This window comes from Oryx dammah, unplaced genomic scaffold (genome assembly GCF_014754425.2).
Source record: "Oryx dammah isolate SB20612 unplaced genomic scaffold, SCBI_Odam_1.1 HiC_scaffold_23, whole genome shotgun sequence".
NCBI lineage: Eukaryota > Metazoa > Chordata > Mammalia > Artiodactyla > Bovidae > Oryx > Oryx dammah.
This window is the reverse complement of record NW_024070207.1, coordinates 126,986,445-126,996,301: the sequence shown is the minus strand read 5'-3', so window position 1 is coordinate 126,996,301 and position 9,857 is coordinate 126,986,445. Positions and strand designations below refer to the sequence as shown.

Sequence of the window (9,857 nt, the reverse complement as noted above, 5' to 3'; positions counted from 1 at the left end):
CTGAGTGCTTTCTCTGCCATGGCCCAGGTTCAATTCCTGATTCTGACCTTGAGGGGACTTCCGTGGCAGTCTGATGGTTAGAAGTGAGTGCTTTCTCTGCCATGGCCCAGGTTCAATTCCTGGCTGGGGAACTAAGATCGCACAAGCCCTGTGTTTTGATGGGGAAAAAATGGCCTTGAAAACCAGCGTTTTGAGATGCCGTGGACAGAATGCTATTTTTGTGCCATGGACAGAATGCTATTTTTGTTCCCCGTTCAATGCTTCCTAACACATTCCGTCACTTGGGAGTGATGACGGTATGGACACAATGAATATAGAATGAGGTTAGAAATACTTGTTTGCTCTACAGAGCAGCTTCCTTCCATTGCGTTTGGTCTGTTTCTACCTGGACACCTTGGGCGTTGCCGCTTCTCTGGGGCCATTTTCCGTCGCAGTATCTCTCTGACCTCCTTTCCGTGCAGTACATGCCTATGCAAGAAGCTGCTGGAGGACGGCTTCCGTAAGGCAACCCTGTGCTGAAAAATGGCATAAACGTGCAAGACGAGTCACCCAGCCGTCGCTGGGTGGATAGCAAGAGAGGCCCTAGAAAGAGGCTAAAAGACCAGAAGCATCGGCAACTCTTGCTATAACAACGTCTCAGGAGGCTGTGAAATTAATCCCCTCTGAGGCCAATGGGAAGAGAGGAGGACTGAAATCAATTGCTATCATTTCAGGGGGACTCTGAGGAGCTCTGGCACCAGGGTCTTTTATGTCAGCAGAGAAAAGAATTCAGTGACGGCAAAACAGTAGATGAGATGTGGTTTATTAGAAAAAGGATGCTTCTGAGGCTTACAGGCAGGCAGGCAAGAAATGCTGCACCCTGAGAATTTACCTGGCTACAAGTTTTATAATCAAAGAAAAGTGGGGAGGGGAGAAAACCACCTTTCCCCTCATTCTTGAGTAGATCTCATGCTTCCCTCCTCAGCTCCTCCTCCAGGTTGAGCAAGGGAGTTTTCTTGTCCCTGCATGATCAAGCTAGGTCCGCAAATTTTTGCTTTTTAGGTGTGCAGAGACCATTAACTTTACTGAGTGCCCTGGACAAGACGTGGCTCTCATGCCACCTGTTTGGGGGCAGGTCGCACGCTTCTGTCATGGGCTTTTGTTGCTAAGCAAGCCTGCTTGGTTTTGTGGTGAAGCAAACCTGTTTTCTTGAGTTATCAGTAACTCACAGTTCAGTTCAGTCGCTCAGTCGTGTCCCACTCTTTGCGATCCCATGGACTGCAGCACGCCAGGCCTCCCTGTCCATCACCATCTCCCGGAGCTTACTCAAACTCATGTCCACTGAGTCGGTGATGCCATCCAACCATCTCATCCTCTGTCGTCCCTTCTCCTCCCGCCTTCAATCTTTCCCAGCATCGGAGTCTTTTCCAATGAATCAGTTATTTGCATCAGGTGGCCAGAGCATTGGAGTTTCAGCTTCAACATCTGTTCTTCCAGTGAATATTCAGGACTGATTTCCTTTAGGATGGACTGATTGGATCTCCTTGCAGTCCAAGGGACTCTCAAGTGTCTTCTCCAACACCACAGTTCAAAGGCATCAATTCTTCGGTGCTCAGCCTTGTTTATAACTCAAAGGGGCTCCCGTTTCTTGCTTTTTGAAGCTTATAGTCCACTAGTGGGATTAACTATTGAATCACCTATTTTATCCCTTCATTCTGTCCCTGTCAAGATGGTTCGATCCTTCAGGTTACCACAGTCCAATCCTTCCCCACTACACTCTAAACCACACAGCATCCTAGCGACTGCAGGATTTGAAAACGGTCCCATAGCACTGGTTTGTGTGGATCCGCAAAGTGCAAGACATAGAGGCTGTGACACACTTAAAGGGTGGTGTGAGTTGTAAGGGAATCGCTCAGGAATCTAAGAGAATACTTATTGCCTCTTCCAGCAATGCTTAAAAATGAACTTATGGGGCTTCCCTGGCAGTCCTGTGGTTAAGACTTCGCCTTCCACTGCAGGGGCTGTGCGTTTGATCCCTGGTCTAGGACCTCAAGTCCCAGGTGCTTTGACGCCAAAAAACCAAAACATAAACCAGAAGCAATATTGTAACAAATTGAATACAGACTTTTAAAATGGTCTACATTAACACACACCTAAAAAGAGAAACATTTCAAAAACAGGGAGCTCATGTTCTTTGCTCACTACCCAACTTCTGCTATTATTAAAAATTCAGATTATGATTTTTCCATGTTTTTTTTTTTTCCAGAAATCCAAGATAGTGAATAATGCAGGAAAGGGGCCAAAATCCATGGGAGTTAAGGCTGTATTTTCACTAAACTTTATAATTCAATGTACTGGTTTTATGTCAGTGGATTATATATTACGCACAGTTTACTAGCCATTGACTTAGAAGCATTTTATAGTTTAACGATAAAATTAAATGGCTGTTCTTACATAAATAGATTCAAGGCAGCTCTTTCCCTTACCCACATCCCACGATTTTGGTTGTCTAGAATTCAACTTCGATTTTTGGCCCCTAGTCGCATAATTAGAATTTCAGAATATGCAAGCTTCCTCTGCAAAGTCACACCTTTCCAGGTTTCTTCTCTAGTCCCCTCCACTCTTTGTCATTTATTGAAATTCCAGCTATACACACACACACACACACACACACACACACACACACACACACACAGGAGTTTAGTTGCTTTACAATGTTGTTACTATCTACTGTACAACAAAATGAATCAGCCGTTCGTATACACTTATCCCCTCTGTTTTGGATTTCCTTCTCATTTAGATCACTGCAAAGCCTTGAGGAGACTTCCCGGTGTTATCCAGGAGGTTCTCATTATACATAATAGTGTATACACCGGGTGTCCCTGGAGGCTCAGCTAGTAAAGAATCTGCCTGCCCGTGGAGGAGATGTGTGTTTGATCTCTGGGTAGCGTTACCGCTAAATCAGATGGTAAACAATCTGCATGGAATACAGGAGACCCAGGTTCAATCCCTGGGCTGGGAAGAGCCCCCGGAGAAGGGAATGGCCACCCACTCCAGTATTCTTGCCTGGGAAATCCTTTGGGCAGAGGAGCCTGGTGGGCTACAGTCCTTGGGATCAAAAAGAGTCAGACAAGACTTAGCGACTAAACAGCAACACCCATGTGTATATATGTCAACTCCAGTCTCCCAGGCGCTCCTACCCCATCAAATTCCAGCTGCATTTTAAGCCACAGAGGCGTTCGTTACTGGGCCATTTTTGGTTACTGCGATTCCTCTCCCGTGTGCTAACAGAGTTCCTACTCTTTGGAACTTATTCTGCTTTCTGACTTTTCATGAGTCTGTTTTACATTTATACTGTAAGCCCTTAAGATCTTAAAGTGGGCTCCATATCTTAACTATTAATTTTTTAAGACTCCCTAGTACCCAGTAAAATGTATACTGTTGATTAAATTATAATAGTATCCAACCACATGGAACGTGGCTGCTTGGGAGGCATAGAATAAAAATGAAATCTGGATAAATGAATATAATGACTAATAAATAAATTAATACATTTATTTATTCATCTGTTTTTTGCCCTTTTACACTTGCTTCTATATTTGCAAATGATAACGTGATTATGCATTTTTTAGCAGTGGGATTACAGTACACATTTTTTTCCATTGAAAAATGGCATTTAATTAACAGTTAAAAGAAAATGTATCATTCATGGAGTCTAAGAATTGAAATAATGCTCACTGCTGAGACTAGAAAAAGCATTCATATAAAAGTTAAACATTAATCACTGGAAGACATTGGTAGAAAACAATCTGTATCATAATTCCAGACATTTTGTAATTAAATCCCATTTTTTAAATGCACAAGGAAAATGGAATACAGAGAAAATGGCAACTGTTGAGTGATACACTATTCATCACCATAAACTACTTAAGTCTAAGATTCATGTCCCTCTACAGATATAACTCACTGGAAGATACATGACTGAGATTAAAATTCCGTCTTTCCCTTGCCTCCCCAAAATGAAGAAGAAATCAAACTCAATTGCACCTTGGACATTTAATAACAAATAGCAATAGCAAATATTTATTTTATCCAGACACTCATTCGTCTGGGAAAATGAGTATGAACACCGATAAAGAACGATGTGAATTATGGAAACAAAGGAAAATGAGACTGCAGAGAGACAGACCGTTTGACGTGATTTATGCCTGCTTGCTATTCCAATAAGGTAGACAGCTACTTGGGCTTCCCTAGTGGCTGACAGTAAAGAATCTCCCTGCAGTGACGGAGACCCAGGTTCGTTCCCTGGGTCGGGAAGATCCCCTGGAGAAGGGAAAGGCTACCCACTCCAGTATTCTTGGGCTTCCCTGGTGGCTCAGATGGTAAAGAATCCGCCTGCAATTCGGGAGACCCGGGTTCGATCCCTGGGTCGGGAAGATCCCCTGGAGAAGGGAAATGCTACGCACTCCAGTATTCTGGCCTGGAGAATTCCATGGACTGTATAGTCCATGGGGTTGCAAAGAGTTGGACACAACTGAGCAACTTGCGCTTCACTTCATGACCTTGCAGCCTTGGTATCATTCCCATGGTTATGTTATGTTACAAAGCAAAAGGGGCCCTGTGGATGTGACTGAGGTTACTCATCACCTGGCCTTTGTATTTCAGTTCAGCTGTGCTAGACCTTTCTGTCCTGCGGGATCTTTAGTTGCAGCCTGTGAACTCTTGTTCCGGCTTACAGGATCTAGTTGCCCAGAGACTGAACCCTGGACCCCCTTGCATGGAGAGCATGGAGTCTTAACCACTGAGTCACCAGGGAAGTCTGTCAGCTGACCTTAGGTAGGGTGATTGTCGTGATTTATAAAGGTGGGCCCACTGGAATCTCAGGAGCACTTAGAAGCGGACAAGAAGGGGAGATGTGCTGGAAACAGATGCCACGGGGAGCTGCAGCGTGAGAAGGACACGTGGTGCTGTTGCTGGTGTGATGATGGAGCAGGCAGCGTGGTCAAGATGCGAGTCAGTCTCTAGAAACTCAGAGCAACTCCACAGTACAGCCAGCAGGGAAACCGGGAGCTCAGTCCTACATCCACAAGGAACGGAATTCTGCCAACCACCACAATGAACCCAGAAGCCGTTCTTTCTCATAGTCTCTGCATGAAAGCCCGGTCGCCCAATACCTTTGTAGCCCCGTGATGAAGTGCACGGGTGAGTCAAATATTGAATGAGAAGCAGGGGACACGTGATTTCCATGGAGCAAGTAGAAGATGAAAAGAAGTTTGAAGAACACTTGGGACGGAAGAAGCAGGCCAGGACTCCAAAGATGCTGAGTCTGAATCCACAGGAGGAAAGGAAAGAATACAGAAGGCAGAGGTGGACAGAAGAAAGAGGGAATGCTGGGCAGGGCCAAGTAGATGGGAGGATTAGCGAGTTAAGGGTGACTTTTTAATTTTGTTATGTATCTGTCTGCACTGGCTCTTTGTTGAGGCAGGCAGGATCTTCCATCAAGTCATACAAACTCTTGGTTGTGGGACGAGGGGTCTCACTTCGGCCTCCTGCATTGGGAGCTTGGAGTTGTAGCCACTGGACCAGCAGGGAAGTCCCTATGGTGAGCTTTGAGATGCATTTTGTCAGAGCTTTAGAGAGAGGCTCTAAAGGACCAGGGGTTAAGTAGGGAGGAGGTGGTGACGATAGGCAGGCGTTGAAAGCGTGTTCTGCTTCCCATTGGGATGATGTAAAAAGCGGGGCTGAGCGGGGCAAACACACGATAAAGAAACTTTTTCAATTCTTTCTGAATAAGCGAGAAGCTTCTGTCTGAAAGTCGACAACAGGAATTGATGGGAAGAGGCAGGGCCGGAGGTGCAGGTGGAATCCGGCCACTTTTCCGGTCATTCGGTCTGGTCTCATCTGTTCTTTCACCGAGGCATCCAGATGCTCTCTAGGCTGACTTCAGGTCTGTCCTTGTCTTGAATAACTGTCCTCATGCACTTAAGTACTGCCCGTGTCTTCTTTGCTTTCTGAGTCTTCAGATCAAGAGTTGGCTCTTCCCAGTGGGTGGCCAAAGTACGGGAGCTTCAGCTTCAGCATCAATGCCTTCAGTGAATATGCAGGGTTGATGTCCTTTAGGACCACTTGAGTGCTGACTATTATTAGTTGTCAGACAGTTAATACACTTTCTTAATATTGGGAAATGCATATTATGGAACTAACAGATGTGAGAGTTGGACTGTGAAGAAAGCTGAGCACTGAAGAATTGATGCTTTTGAACTGTGGTGTTGGAGAAGACTCTTGGGAGTCCCTTGGACTGTGAGGAGATCCAACCAGTCCATTCCAAAGGAGATCAGTCCTGGGTGTTCTTTGGAAGGAATGATGCTAAAGGTGAAACTCCAATATTTTGACCATCTCATGCAAAGAGTTGACTCATTGGAAAAGACTCTGATGCTGGGAGGGATTGGGAGCAGGAGGAGAAGGGGACGACAGAGGATGAGATGGGTAGATGGAATCACCGACTCAATGGACGTGAGTTGAATAAACTCTGGGAGTTGGTGATGGACGGGGGGCCTGGCGTGCTGCAATTCATGGGGTCGCAAAGAGTCGGACAGAACTGAGCGGCTGAACTGAACTGAACAGATATCTTCTGTATTCTTTTGCCATCAAGAAAGAAGACAGCATTAGGAACACAGACTTTTATCGATTCCACCAAGTATACTAAGTAATTTCAAGAAATGGGTTTACCTCTTGAAACCTAGTGTGTTGCCAATAGAGGCAGGAAGTTATCCTTTGGCCGTAGCCCTGGAAAAGCTGTGAGACGAAATGGAAAGCTTCTGAAATAGGGCAGTAAAATTGATAAAAACTCAGGAAAGTTGACGAGTCACGTCAGGTTTGCATAGCCTATCATAAAGATCATTTTTAATCCTATGAAAGGTATTTTACAGTAGGGTTGGTCACTGACTGTATATACTCCAAAATACACATCAAAGAATTTTTGTTTTGCAGGAAGGTCAGTCAATGAACACAGACACTAAGGAATGCATGCAATTAAGGGGAAAAAAAGTGAATGAAACACATCTCCATATTGACTGAAAAGAGACTGGGAGTTGGAGATATATTTCAAAAGCTGCCCAGTCTTTGAAACAATAATGCTTCAAGAAAACTGCAGTGAAAAATACTTGCTGTAAGTATTCCTCTCCTGGCCTAATCGTACATGTGGTTTCAGCTTTTGCAAAACCAGAGATCCCAGAAACCATAATATAGGAATTCACGTAACGTTAGGAGTTTTCACTGGACCTAGTCATTAGGGGACGTTGGTCCGGTCACACAAATGTGCTGTGGGCTCAGTCGTTACTGAGAGATTCAGTACCTAAAGTACGTTGGAAAACATGCCGCGTTGATGAGCGCGTGTCATCAATCCTTTGAAGTTAGCTGTGCCGTTTCTGTTTGCAGGGCAGAATAACTCCTCGTTATTTCTCTCGTATTGTTAATTTTTCTTGAAGTGTAGTTGCATTATTTTCTGCTGTACAGCCGAGTGAGTCAGCCGTCCGTCCAGTCCATATCCGTATATCCCCTGTTTTCTTTTGGATTTCCTTCCCATTTAAGTCAGCACAGAGTGTGTATCCGTTCAGCGAGAGTTCCCTCTGCCACACGGCGGGTCCTCATTGGTTATCCAGAGTGTGTATGTATCAACCCCAATCTCCCAATTCCTCCCACCCGCTCTTCCCCATCTTGGTATCCATGTGTGTGGTCCCCACCTCCCTGATTCTATTTCTGCATAGCACATAGGATCATCAGAACCATTTTTTTTTAGTTTCTGCATATATGCATTAATATACAATACTTGTTTTTCTCTTTCTGACCTACTTCCCTCGGTATGACAGTCTCTAGGATCCATCTTGAGTCAAATGATGCTCTGGCCTACTTCCCTCGGTATGACAGTCTCTAGGATCCATCTTGAGTCAAATGATGCTCTGTATTTTTTTTAAAAATTAGAAATTAACATGAAATCCACCCGCGTATGAGTGTGTCTTTTAGCCTGCAAGCTCAGGAAGGCATGTTTCCTTCAACCATTCCTTAATAGCGACAGCTAAAGCAAGTAAAGCAACTTTTCCTCTCCTTCCACATATTTTTATTTTTGGTTTTGGTTAATATCTCCGTAAGCATCTACTGCATAACCCTAGGCATATGCCCTTTGACACATGGAAAAACCTGTTTGTGGAAGAGAAGTGAAAAAGTAAAAGTCTGTATAGTCCATGGAATTCTCCAGGCCAGCATACTGGAGTGGGTAGCCTTTCCCTTCTCCAGGGGATCTTCTCAATGCAGGGATCGAACCCAGGTCTCCCTCATTACAGGTGGATTCTTTACTAGCTGAGCCACAAGGGAAAGCCCAAGAATACTAGAGTGGGTAGCCTATCCCTTTGCCAGTGGGTCTTCCTGACCCAGGGATCGAACCCAGGTCTCTCGCATTGCAGGCAGATTCTTTACCAGCTGAGCCACAAGGGAAGCCCTTGATATATATAAAAAACCTGTCTAATAAACCTATAAACTGATACCTCTTTAGGGATTTGCGCTGCTGCTGCTAAGTCACTTCAGTCGTGTCTGAGTCTGTGCGACCCCATAGCCAGCAGCCCACTAGGCTCCTCTGTCCCTGGGATTCTCCAGGCAAGAACACTGGAGTGGGTTGCCATTTTCTTCTCCAGTGCATGAAAGTGAAAAGTGAAAGTGAAATCGCTCAGTCGTGTCTGACTCTTAGTGACTCCATGGACTGCAGCCCACCAGGCTCCTCCGTCCATAGGATTTTCCAGGCAAGAGTACTGGAGTGGGGTGCCATTGCCTTCTCCGGGGATTTGCGCTACAAAGTGTCAACTTGTAATATGTCAACCCTGCACACCACCTTGGACCCTCAACATCAAAAAACCACAGCACAAGATGCTGACCTTTTGCACCAAAGGATTATAAGTACCAGCAGGATTAACCAGGCGATCTTAATTTGCATCATCTGCTCACAATGTCACGATCGCATACAAAGCGAGTGCGTTTTGCCTGTGAACATGTTCCTCTCAAAATGCTAATGCAAACCTTGCCTGCCATGTTTTGCTACTTGGTTTCTTTTGAGATATATATTTGTTTTCAGTAACAATGCTGAGATTGCATGGTGTAAAAAAAAAAATGCAGTTGCTATTATAATTTGAAAACGTTTTTTGGGGAAATGTTTCATGCTGTAACTTTTTTCTTTTTAATGTAACGTTTCAAGAATTTCCATACCATGCTTGCCCAGGGGCCATGCTAATCTTCTTTGTATCCTTCCCATTTTAGTATATGTGCTGCTGAACCAGCCACCATGCTGTACTTTTGAGAGAGTATTACATGACAATTGAACGAGATGGTCAAAACACGGTTTATCCTCTGACAACAGATCCTATAATCTGTGTCCAACTGAGTTCCATCTTCTCCCGAAGAGATCTTGTCCACGTCTATAATCCCTCAAGCGTTACGTTGATTCAGTCACCACAGGACCCAATCTCAACACAACTGGGCAGGAAAAAACACCCCCGTTGGGATGGAACTTTCTGCATGAAACAAATCACGCTGTGTCCACTAAGAAAAGGAGGTGGAGATGGGAAATTGTAAGAAACCGACACGGCAACGCATGCCTAGATTTTCGTCCCTCTCGTCTCACCTTCCTGGCGGCGGTCACAAAATGTGATGTTCTTAAAACAAATATGAGTCGGTGCACAGTTTCTCAAGAAGGAGATGGAAAGCAAGATTCATTATTTTCGGCTTTCTCCCGCTGTCTCCATTATAAAGTCACCGCGGTCACTCCAGAGCTTTCCTGAAATGCTGGATCTGATGCATTTAATTAATGAAGATCACTTTAGACTCATTTCCAC

The 9,857-nt window shown here is 44.7% G+C and overlaps 1 non-coding gene across 1 annotated transcript; it reads right to left on the bottom strand.

Moving 5' to 3' along the window:
* Positions 1-9,199: 9,199 nt before the first annotated feature.
* LOC120882668 lies at positions 9,200-9,306 on the bottom strand. Its single transcript, XR_005725535.1, has one exon. It is a non-coding gene; the product is annotated as a U6 spliceosomal RNA (small nuclear RNA).
* Between the last annotated feature and the right edge of the window lie 551 nt (positions 9,307-9,857).